The sequence below is a fragment of the Sinohyriopsis cumingii genome, chromosome 6 (assembly GCF_028554795.1).
Source record: "Sinohyriopsis cumingii isolate HCF-2022 chromosome 6, ASM2855479v2, whole genome shotgun sequence".
In the NCBI taxonomy this organism is placed as follows: Eukaryota; Metazoa; Mollusca; class Bivalvia; order Unionida; family Unionidae; genus Sinohyriopsis; species Sinohyriopsis cumingii.
The window spans coordinates 5,894,601-5,907,945 of record NC_142966.1 but is presented as its reverse complement, the minus strand read 5'-3'; the positions used below and the strand labels follow the sequence as shown (position 1 = coordinate 5,907,945).

General features: G+C 36.3%; 1 pseudogene across 1 annotated transcript; it reads right to left on the bottom strand.

Annotated features, from left to right (window-relative positions):
* Positions 1-2,332: 2,332 nt before the first annotated feature.
* LOC149796312 (cathepsin L-like peptidase) lies at positions 2,333-10,097 on the bottom strand (annotated as a pseudogene). Its single transcript, XR_016421416.1, has 8 exons — positions 9,818-10,097; positions 8,505-8,641; positions 7,548-7,653; positions 6,893-7,054; positions 5,577-5,709; positions 4,059-4,159; positions 3,271-3,543; positions 2,333-2,511 (listed from the first exon to the last, which is right to left on the bottom strand). The product of XR_016421416.1 is annotated as a cathepsin L-like peptidase (transcript).
* Between the last annotated feature and the right edge of the window lie 3,248 nt (positions 10,098-13,345).

Below are 13,345 nucleotides of genomic sequence, written 5' to 3'. Positions count from 1 at the left end.
TAATTGTTGTTCTCGCTCTTGTTCAAACACGCGAGATATGTCATCGATGATTTTTCTAATTATCTGCGATAACGATATAAATTCTTCGATTAGTTCTTTGTTAAGAACAAGTACGTTATTTCTTTCCCGGGTAGGATTTTATCGGTACTCGTTTCTGTGTGTGGATTTACCACGTTGTCGCTGGTCTTTAATCTCATTGTACTCGTCGCGGATATGATCCGTCGATGAAACAGTTATATTTTTCGCAGTAAGAATATCGAGTGCATTTATCAGCTCGCTGATTGTCTCAACGTTCAATATAATATAACGGAATTATTTGTCTAAATAATTGTCACACTAAGACAAAAATACTACGCGTACACGAATGAAACTCTTGCATGTTATTTAGGTGAGTACGTCGAGACAATTATGTTATCGGCGGCGCGTTTTAACGATGCTGAATTAATATCAAAATACTTATTTGCGAGATATGTCGATAGAAACTCGTTGATTTCTTCGTCGATAAACGCGATAACTGATCGTCTTGGTTTTTATGTTTTCCTGCTTTTCCGTTGAGAGAATTTTCGCTTTGAGTGATTTCTCGCAAATTACACATGCGGTTGTCTAGTGGATCTGAATTAATGTGATCGATAACATAACCGGGTTTAATCATTCCGTTGAAGCATTCATAAATAAACCTGTGAGCAAGATAGTTTTTTCCATATACAGCAATCATTATATAACAAGCCTTAATGATCCAGCCGATTTTTATCTTTCGTTGGCGATGTCTGATGATCCCTTCACGAGATGCGTCGTAGTTAACGAAAACAGAATGATATACGAATTCCTGCTTCATTATACAAACAAATTATTAGATTAAAATTTATCGTGATAGCACCGCGTAATGTAATCTTGTTCCGATGACACAACTTTGTACCTGTTCACGTAGTATCTGGATAACTCTCTATATTGTTTACCTCCACATTGGCTACATAATTGTGTTTTTCCTCGTACACCCTTGCCGCAGCGGATACAAGAAACAGGTCCGCGAGATCCACGTCTGATATGTTGTCCGTGACTGGCACAGTATTCCCCCATGCATCTGCGAGAACAAAGTTCTGTTGATCCGATGATCTTCCATGCACAAAACTTTTGCGTCTTGCTATACTAACTATGCTATATATCTCTAATTAAACACAAATTTGCTTAAAAAATACATGGAATAAATTTCCAAGATTACCGATATAACTTTGCCGAAGAATAGGAGATTATTTGACGTTGATCACGTATCCAGACCGCCCTGGATAAAATTATCGGTTTGGAGATCCAAAATAAACAAAAGTATAAAGCAAGAAAAATACGAGTTATACAAGACGGTGCCTCATATACATGGTCGACGTACAAAACTACATGCGTGGATTCAACAATGAACGTTAACCGAGCAGCAGAAATTATCGCCGCGATAGATTTCAGCGATGATAATCAGTATTTTGTTCAGATAAAATTTATTTAGTCAGGCTCAGTCAACCCCGCATGGATTTATCACGATAAATTTACATGATCCTCAAACACGATACCGAGTCGGTCATGATACAATTTTTGAATAATAGCAGCAACGAGAGTGCGACCGCTGACTTTTTCCGCGGAAAAAAATAGCAATAGGCTAGGCAAGTCAATTTGTTGACAGGATTGTCTCAGGTATAAGACAATCATGATTTTTTTTCCGAGGAATGCTTATTATTTGCGAAACGGAGTTTTATATTGGTGAACAAAACCGTAAGAAGCTTTATTTTTATCTAAAAATTTGGTGGGTCCGCCCTCTGCACGATTTTCAAGAAGGTTTATTTCGTATAATAGAGTTCTATATTGGTAAAACTCAGTAGAAGCTTTATTTTTGTCTAATACTTTGGTGGGTTCGCCCCCTCTGCTGCTATACTTGAGACGCGTTTGCTGACTGTCCAACTTCATAAAACCTGACCAAACGGAACTTACTACCTGCTGCGATAGCGAAATTATTAGGTACTGGTAAGTTCCACCTGGCAATTAGCCACACTGAAGATAAGTTGCCATAAATTGGTTCACGCAACAAATCCATTCATTATATTACTCCAAATATTAGAACCATTGTAAAAATTATCTCTTTTCTCATTTACCAATATTTTCGCAACAATGTTTCTAAATCTGTTTTACATAGTAAAATCTATCGTAACAGACGCTAAAATGTCTTATTAATGGGTTATATATTAAATGGAATATGGATGAGTCTATCAACTATAAGAATAAGTGAAGTTTTATTGTAAAAATTTTTTAATATCAGATGATATTGGATTTATAAACAAACAATCAGGTATCACAGATATTAACAATTCATCCTTGGAGAAAGTAAAGTATCACAGTTCTATCTTAACACTTCGTGCAACATTACACTGAATCCTACACAGTGGCAAAGCTGGCTTGAGTTGCAATACCACACATTTTGCTAGTATTTCTAGCAATCATAATGTATCCCTGTATGCCCAGCTTGTGCCCCAACTGAAAGAGGAAAATTAATGATATGAAATATTTTTATGAAACTTGAGTGAAGCATTTCTAGAAGCTCATAAAACTCGAAAGGTTACCGGCAATTTATGACCTAAATTTATATGTACCGTGGGTTTTGGCTCTTGCTGGCTGCAAATAGGGATAAATCCACACACAAACACACAATCTCTCTCTCTCTCCCTCCCTCTCTCTCTCTCTCTCTCTCTCTCTCTCTCTCTCTCTCTCTTCTGGTTCAGATAAATCCATAGTAACTCCGTCATACATTCCGAGCATGGCGCAAGATAGATATGTTTGAACGGAGCTAACTCTAAATAACGACATTTTATTCGTGTATATCTCATGTTGAGATGTCGAAACTTAATTGATTTTCAAAGTGGATTTAAACAAATAAGTTATATTAGTAAATATAACATCTTCATTAATAAATATTCTTTTGATTTTGAGTTCCACTCATCTATTCATAGTGACGACTAACGGATCAAAACGATCCGCAAAATCGTAGAAAACATAGTTTGGGATTCCGAATAGAATAGAAGTTTAAACATTCTCCTGAACTCCAGTGGCAAAGACTTAATCCAAGTAACATATTTAATTCACAAAAGGGCAGGGAGAGGCGTCTAAAGCTTGTTTCGCTTTCGAAATGTTTGGTTTCAAAGTTAGCTTCTCACATTAGTGTCAAAAATGGAATCCGCTCACTAACCAAGCAAGCCAGCTCATAAACATGCAAACAAATGTATACATGTTCCATACCTATTTTTAACTAGCCAGTAGTCGTCGCACCCATCAATACCGTATCCAACAACTAGAACTCCATGGTCAAGATTAACCTAGCTACACGCACTCTCAGTGTAAACACCACTTTTGTATAGTTGGAAGGATACATGACTAGCGTCTATGCCAACCGAGACAGGGCCAACCCTTGCTACGGCCGCCCGAAGGTCCGTTTCACTTCCATGTTCGATATCCATACGGCTCACTTCAGTGGCTCCAATATATTTACTGTCTGAACTTGCATACTCCATCCTGAATATAATAACGATGAAAATAATTATACGTTCTATTAAGATTTCCTTTTGCTATCGTCGGTTTCTTTTATATACTCCAGTAGCACAGAAGTCCTAACAACAAACAATGTATACTCTCGAAGACAAATGTAGGGTACTGATGGATAGATGACACTCAAGTAGGATCTTAAATTTAATGACAACTGATAATGATCAAAGCCGAGATCGACATTGGTACTTATAAATGCGCAGATAGTGGCTGAATTTAAATGCATGTTATAATATTCCTTTGTACATATTTCAGGTGGCATGTAAACTGTTTCAAACCTTTAAAAATATATACACTATTTATGTGTACAATATACTAAAGCTGGATTTCCTCTATAATGCAAAAATCGTTGATAGAATGGTAATGCGAAGGCATTTTGCTCGAACCGTAAACGTTTAAATGATTTAAAGACGTGCAAACTATATTGAGTTGAATTTCTTGTAAGCTGTGTTCTTTTGTTTGTGTGTATATGTGAGAGAGAATACCTTTGCCTTGTACGGATAGGATTCCTCAGTGTCAATACCCTTATTTTGAATAATGTAGTCAAAAGCCTGGTCCATGAAACCTCCCTGGCATCCATCATTACCTAGCGATAAAAGGGTACTGAGAATAAATATTCAAAAGTGATAGCTTATAGTATACAAATAACGATAAGTTTTTACAATTTTGTTCGTCAAAGATTGGGATAAGTAAGTAAAACTACGTGATGGAGATATATGAAATAAAGTCACACAGACAACATTAAAAACAAAGGAAAACATAACGAAAGACATCACGTCCAGTATATTTCGAGAAGAATATTTAGTGAAACTCAGCATAAATGGCTCAATTAATATAATTGTTCTGACAATCCACTGTCATGTACGATTATTACATTATCGTTTCCTCAGTTGTTTCACGCAGTGTTGATATGTAGCTAAACCGAGCAATTCGTCTCCATTTATACAAGACACAATCTTTATTTCCTTTGCAAAACCCCCACTCTCATCCATTATAAACTTAACTCCCCTACGTTTCTATTTAAGCATGATGTTTTGTAAAACGAGAACATGAAGGATTACATATAGAGTTGTTATTTTTGAGGATCTTTCCAATTATTACATGCACTGTAAGTAAAATTTTATGAGTTTAAATGCTATGTTTATTAAGATAGTGACTGGATAGTTTTGTACACACACACACACACACACACACACACACACACACACACTAACGCGCACGCGCATATATATATATATATATATATATATATATATATATATATATATATGGTGAAAGGAATCATTAAGAAATTATAAATAATTGTATTTCTCTGAATAATGGTTTATTTACTAACCCTGTACATCCATCATCATTATGCATCTCATTATTTTTAGAGATTAACCCTAATGTAGATCAACAGAGAATTTTATTTTTAATCACTATTCTGGTGGTGACTATTGTCCCAATACTTCAAGGGTCATCACAAGTAAATTATAATCTAACGCATCAAGTGTTTAAAATTGTTCCTTAATTAATCAGGAAACCAGACGATTTTCTTTACATGTATGAAATGAGTACTGATATTCTTATCATTATCATGGATATTAGTGTTCCTCTCTCTCTCTCTCCCCCCTTCTCTCTCTCTCTCTCTCTCTCAGAAACACACACACTCCACACACACATATGTACCACAACCAAGCGCGCGCGCATATAAGTGCGTTTATGTACGGAACGAGCTGTTCCTAAGTTGGAGAACGTGTTGCCCAATCTGAATTGATATATTACAATGACAGTAAATTAGATTGAATCGTACGGACTATTTTGCAAAGGTGTCGCCATCAGTGCGCTACTGTTCCACCATATTGTTTATGTGGTGTCCAACGCCATCGTCAGATACAGAAGTTGACGCTTGATTTCACATCATTTACTTTGCTACGGAAACAATTTTTGAAATTTTGAACTTTGGAAATATTTTCGTATGTTCAGTCTTTTACAAAACTTGGAGTATTTTCAGTCCTTACCTTCCTTTCGGGAACAGTCCACGAGGTTTTGTTCAGAAAGAGATACAAGCTTTCCGGTTTTCTTGAAGTGCTGCCCTTCCAGAGACCCAGTGATTGAGAAAGCCCAGCATGACCCGCATGGGACAACAATTACCTTTACAAATATCCATTCAAGATGTTTTTACTGCTAACCATTCAATATGTTTTCACTGCCATCCATTCAAGATGTTTTCACTGCCAACCATTCAAGATGTTTTCACTGCTAACCATTCAAGATGTTTTTACTGCTAACCATTCAAGATGTTTTAACTGCCAACCATTCAAGATGTTTTTACTGCTAACCATTCAAGATGTTTTTACTGCTAACCATTCAAGATGTTTTTACTGCTAACCATTCAAGATGTTTTAACTGCCAACCATTCAAGATGTTTTAACTGCCAACCATTCAAGATGTTTTAACAGCCAACCATTCAAGATGTTTTTACTGCTAACCATTCAAGACGTTTAAACTGCTAACCATTCAAGATGTTTTCACTGCTAACCATTCAAGATGTTTTCACTGCTAGCCATTCAAGATGTTTTCACTGCTAACCATTCAAGATGTTTTCACTGCTAACACTAACATTAAAATAGTATGTAAATATTAATATGCAATGACACATTTTACTTTGTTGATTAGCCCGAAAAATATAAACAAGTAAGACAATACATAACCAACTTTAAAGAAATTCCGTTAAACATCACAGCAGAAAAATTACGCTTTTATATACACATTATGTTAGTGTCAGGAAGTGCTGATATTCAGAAGGGTACTTCAGTATCGTAAAGCTCTGTGGGAACCACAGTTTGAGTTGATACGGTGTTTACTTGTGATCTGAATCAACGACTTGCATCGTTTCGTTGAAGGATAACAAACGTTACTATTCGAAACGTTTCACTCAATAGTGAAATTCGATATTACACAATGTGGTCTATAATTCAGTTTTATTCATAAACAATTCTTTGCACATTGCCATTCGGTCATGTGTTATAAAATATTTGGTAACAAATATGACATTCCTTGGGTCAATAGCTAGGTCTTACCCGCCCTGTTCATGAAATGGAATACAAGGAAAATCAATAATATAAGCTCATAATCTAATAAATGTGGAACACAAATGCTGCAGCAATCGAATCTCTCTGACTAATTTGTGATACAAAGCATACATTGGTCGGATTTAATTGTCCTAAAATTGTGCTTATATTACAGCATGCTTAAATTTTCACGTCATTATTGAAGAATGAGAAACAGTTGTGATATCCAGCGACCGGTCTATAGCACAGTGATATGTGTTTACCTAGTTTTTAATCCCAGTGACGTTGCCCTCGTTCCTCCAATCAACTGCAGTTAGAAGGTCAGATAACTTAACGTGACTTGGGGTCATGAACTTTCCGCTCTGAAACGTCTTGGTTGCATTCACTCTGTATCCATTCATTGCTCTAACAAACTCCTCAGATGACTTAATAATAATAATAATAATAATAACAATATTATTATTATTATTATTATGCTAGTAAAATTATTTGCAACATGATGATTCCCAGCATAGCAATACACAGCAGTAATATGAGGATGAAGGGATAAAAGAAGGTGGCAGAGATAGCTGGTGGTACGTTTGTAACATGCAGAAGATGAAGGGATAAAAGAAGGTGGCAGAGATAGCTGGTGGTACGTTTGTAACATGCAGAAGATGAAGGGATAAAAGAAGGTGGCAGAGATAGCTGGTGGTATGTTTGTAACATACAGAGGATGAAGATCGATGTTGAAAGAACTACCAGGACTGACTGATAAAATATGTTTTTAACTTTGATACTAGAGACAGTACGTTAAGATTGATAAGTTTGCACAAATTCGCAATCTATAAGGAAATTAAACATTTGAAACTGATTGCATTAAATCAAAGCTTTTAATTTTATAGATTTTGTTTTTTTACGAACAAAGTGTGAAAATACCATATCCGCGTATTCGTTCATTCCGAGCCAGAAAGTGTGCACGCCACGATCCGCTTCTATGTTGTGCTGCTGCACGTGCTTCAGGTTTCTTTCCCAAATGATGCGTCTGAAACATAATGCAGATTTTAGTATTGAGAACAATTCTGAAACATTTTGAATTCCTAATTAGTTTACTCAAATCAGGAATGGACCCGATCACGAAATAATCTTGCAATTTAGCTTAAAAACTTTAGATATATGTCGTTGTTATGTGTTCACATTACAACTATTCAACACTGTAGTTAACGGATTCTGAAGTCTCGGTGGCTGAATGATGGACCAGATGTGTGCGTTTTGCTCCATATCGTTGGATCCTCCCAGACAAGCTACAGTGGCAACAAAATCCCGTCAATCCAACTTGTTAGCTGTTCAACGTATCTGACCAACTTTCGTCATATTCAGTGCAAATTATATTAAATAAATGTTGAGGAAATATACAGTATCATGATGGTTTATTTGTATTTTTGGCAGTAAAAGTTTGCACATTTCCCTTCACAGCTACAGACAGTATTTCTAAGAACATATATAAAGTTGAGAATGAGTTTGTATTGTCTTTTCATTGTCACTAGCTGTTACTCCAAAGAAGACTTAAGTGATAGTTTCATGTCGGAGGACATGTAGTGTGCTTGAAAATTAGTTTGAACGCAAGTATGAGACAAAATCGCAAAATGTATGCATCTGTTTGGGTGCCTGCAATTCTAGGTTTTGAAAAATCCATAATCTCTTACTTTTATAATTAGCCACTTCCGGCTTCTACTGGCAATACAAAAAATATGTACATTTGTTGTTTTAAACTAAAATCCGATCTAACTGTCATCATAAATAGAATTGCCCTTTTGTTACATTTCTTGAAGAAAAAAGCATAAAAGAACTAGAAGTCCAATATGTGAAAATTATCCAGATTCCCCCTTATCTTACCGCATTAGATCTTCTTCTTGGGGATAGTTCTTGTTGTATGTGGTCTTGAAGAGCTCCCATTCGCCGTTAAGCTCAAGTTTGATTGGTTCAGCAACACTCAGAGCCACGAAACCCGCCAGTACAAACACACGAAACATCTGAGGAAATTTCATACATTTTATTACCAGCCGAATAATATTACCTTAATATTGTATTATATGGGTTATTTTGGTAGACAAACTTAAAATGCTAATCATAGCCCCAATAGAGACCGTCATGAAGAAGACCAAATACTTCCGAAACCTTACGACTGAGTTCCCAATATTATCTGCAATACTTGTCAACTGTCTTAGATATATTATCGTTATCATTTTTCGCTTCAAAACGCAGGAAAACTTATCCAAACATACGTAAGAACTAGATCCTTACATAATATGTCATTAAACAGTATCTTTCTAAGCACTTTCACAAATGACTAATAATTATAGCCTCTTTTCTATAGCTTTTAAATTCAATACCATTTAACTACCTGGTGATGTAATTTCGATAAACTTGTTTTCGATAAAATAAAGATACGATTTACAGTTTGATTGTACACTTCAATTTCTATAATTACACGTGGAATCGGGGAATTACAAAAGTATCTCTTTGAATTTGAATACGCGATTTTTTATACTCACAGATAATGGAGAAAAATAGAAATCAACATGCTGGATTTTAAAAACACAAAGTTACATTGAGTGTATGACTGTGTACTACATACGGACAATCAAGTATATGTTAATATGTTATACAGGAGTTTGAGGATTATATATTGAATCATCCACTGTGCCGAGTTTTCCTATGAGGCAGGCTACATGGTTTGCAAAGAGTCTCCAATACAAACTTCTGCAAAGGAGCTACATGTTTGATTCAAATATTAAAGTTTTGAAGTGGAAAGAGTATACTTAGCAAAGTGAACAAAGTATTATAATGTCTTCAGAATAGAAACATGTCTCAGATAACAAAGCCGACGTCCGAAATGTCCATCTTATGACATACGCTTGAGTAAAATTAACACAATTAACAGAATTAACAAAAGCAACTATGGTTATTTTTTTGTTTTTTGTTCTACTAGAGACATTCTTCTAGCACATCATTAAAAGAGCGAGAGCATCAGTGATGTGAAATGCTATTTATCCAAATTGATATTTTATCACAAATATAACACGGTGCTTAGTCAATTAAAAATTAAAATAATATTTACACAAAGATAGTTAAGAACCAGAAAAATACACATGCTGAAAAGAAATTGATTATATTACATTTCGGTTATAACATTTTGATGCGCTCACCTTGTCAGGTTGGTAATTCGAGCTCGAAATGCGTACGTAGTCAGGTAGGTAATTCTAGGCCCCAGGACAAGAACACTAATTTAGTCTACCTCTCAATTATGTTTAAATATAACTGTGCACATGACTGTCACGTTATCCACGATCGATGTGATATCTAGTTGGAGTACTCTCTGCCTTTTCTGTCATTAACAGGGAAATACCTCGTGTTTTTCGGAGAAAAAAACTGAGCTTGTTCAGACTGAAGCGGCGTGCTGCTGATCACATGCCATGCTCTGCTCAGGTGAAAAGTACTGTGTCTTATGATGTTACGTTATTGTTGATAATATAGTATTTATCTACAAGGCTTAAGTTTATGAATGACGTTACAAACTTTAATAAATCGCAACGAGGATAGATAACTCCTGACCTCACCTAACGGTCTACATGTTTTGATATCGCGGATAAGACACGAGCTAATTTCCTATCCTTGTTTCGAGTTCGATTGACCGATAAGGATGTTATTTGTTTGAGGTTGGGAGTTGTGATGTATTTCACTTGCGTCAGGTAACGGGTTAATTCAGTTCCGGATTAAGGCCTTCCAGGGCCCTAAGCTCCAAAAATTATTATGCCCCTCCTTTTCGAGTCATCAATAGTCATGGCTGTAGACACTGCTCTTTCCACTCTCAGTACTGGTAATGAACTATTTTTCCTTTGTGCTTTCCAGAGCCTTGGCTCGCGTATCATCAGATAATTCCCTGTCTCTTCCCTGGTGCAGGGTCTCTCAAAACTCCAGACCCCCTATCCCTTGGACGATTTATTTTACTGATCTCGATGCCAGCTTTCCCTTTCGGCAAAAAAAAAAAACCTCGGACTGAATAATATCGTGAGGGAGATTACTTTAAAACCTTGAATTTCGGCTGGAAAACACGCCCTTTTGTTTAGCTTATTCAATCAGGATTACTTTCTCTAACCGCACAAATTGTGTCACTCTTATCGAAGTCAGATTACTCTTCCGTCTTTATTGATAACTATTCTGGAAAATTTTTATCCATGACACTTGTTTCGAATGGCCTAAACTGTTCCCAAATTGTTTTCTCTGGTTTGTCCCTATCCTGTCATTCACTACACTTAAACCTACACTGACATATCTGTCAGACCGTTCTTTAACGTACTCTAATTAAAATTCAATTCATGCCCCAAACATAATACATCCCACCCCTCGCAGTCAGCAATTTATTGTGAGCCCAGCCTATACGTCAATATTAATGTTTACATGTCACGCTGACCACAACAGAATGTACTGTGAAATTATCGCTAAAGTCATTTTGCATCATTACATTAGACATATTTAAATGATCTTATCTTGTTTTTTTTTCGCAAATGTACTGAATTAATGACTCTGATCAGCGACTATTTATCAAAGTGTTGCCAGGAAGGCGAATATTTGGCAATACAAAAATAGGTGTATATAATATTTCTAAATATATCTGCAAAGTCGTAAACTGTAATCGCACCAGCATTTATAAATACTGCGACCAAATGTATTAATCTTTTTGACGTCTTTGAACCTGATCTGTTCCATCCCAATTCAAACTATAAGATTCGTTAGTGACATCTCAGGAATAATTGTGGCAATCTTTGTGATCCTATCTTTTACCGCAACATTGTTCCCTATGTTGAGAAAATTCAATGCGAATTTTAGCATAGCTCACTTTTTATCGGATGGGGTGGGTGTGGATGTGCGGCATTGTTTGGGAATTTGCTACTAATGATTACTGTTCTGTGGAAGAAATACGTGAAAATTATTCAAAAGGACTGTTTAGGTACTTGCGTTATATACGTTTCAACTATGCAACCAGAATGGAATACAGTAAAAATATATGTTCGATCTTTATGGTTGCGTTCCACAGATATAACGTACTTCTGACTGAGTAACTTGTGTTAGGTGAAGTTGTTTGCATTTGCAATATGCAGAATGGAGAGAATGTTGGCAAACCTGTGTGTATGTGGCTTACATGTTGTAATTGTGAAAATGACGTCTGGTCAAAGTACAAAACTGTACAGCACACCAATAATCTGAATTCATACTTTACCGCTTGATTCACATCAGCTCTACTTCCAGTGCCTGCAAATAATAAATAAGTCACAGAACATTTCTGTCTACCTTCTGGTGTTTGTTTTTTCTAGAGACAAATAGTTTCTTTTGTGAATATTTGAGAATGTCAGAAACCATTTTAAAGCGTGGATTATATAACTGCATATGCTTATTCTCCTCTTCAGATTATATTGGTTGTATATTTGACAAGACTTATAAATTGTATTTTGCCCAAGAGTCCCGAATTCACAATAATTATACAGTACATTCGTACATACATGCGTACAGGAAGCCCACGTACAATCTCGCCGATCTCTTCCTTAACATATAAACTTGAAAGCTGGATCATTTATAGTCCAATAGATATGTATGGTGATGTCAATTGTAAACGTTTGATTTAAGATGTAGGTGTTGCAAGTATGGTCACGTGACTTTGCCTAAATGCCACAAGTCTCAAGAATTGAAAAAAGCATACATGTATCAAGAGTAATGAATGGGGCCACCGTAGGATCATGGGGACTTTAATGTCAAAAAGGGTATATCCACTATAGGGTCTATGGGAATTTAACATGGGGACTTTTAATATGGATGGGACTGTATAGCGTCAAGGGCAAATGAACATGGATGGGCCTGCATTGTGTCAAGGAAAAATGAACATGGGAATATATCGTGGGCCTGTATAGCGTCAAGGGAAAATGAACATGGGAATATATCGTGGGCCTGTATAGCGTCAAGGGAAAATGAACGTGGGAATATATCGTGGACCTGTCTAGCGTCAAGGGAAATTGAACATGGGAGATGGATATAACACAGACAACAGACAAGAGACAAACACTGATACAACATGAAAATAAAATTGAGGCAAGAAAGTCATTTCTTTTCGAGACCAATGAGGGGCCCTGAAAAGGGCCTTTGGCTTCTTCTTCTTCTTCTTCTTCTTCTATTTCCTCCACTTCATCAGCCATCTCCTAACCTTTCCCACTATTCCTGTCTTCGTCTTCTTTTGGGACTCTGGCATCCAGTCAGGGTGGCCCATGGATCTGAACTTGTTCTAGATTTTGATACAGTTATGGTTCAGCCACTCAAACTCTTCCTTTTTCTTTATGTTTTCTCTTTCTTTCCTCTCCTTTAACCAACTGTCCTTGATCTTCTTCATTTCTACATATACCACCTTTCTCATCTGTTCTTCCGCTTTCTTCAGTTGTTCACCACCCCTTTTGACAATGGGCGACTCTGACCGATGCTTTATCTCTTCCAAATAGCATCTGACTTATATTACCTTATCCAGTGGATCTTTTATTGTCCCCACTCTGGCATAAAGGGCATTTATTAATCCTCTCAACCTCTTCACTTCTTCCTATATTGTCCCCTCTATCATCTCCCTGGCTAATTTTAGTTGGTTGACAAGAGCAAGACTGATTGTTAACCTCCATTCTCTTTCAATTCTTTCAACT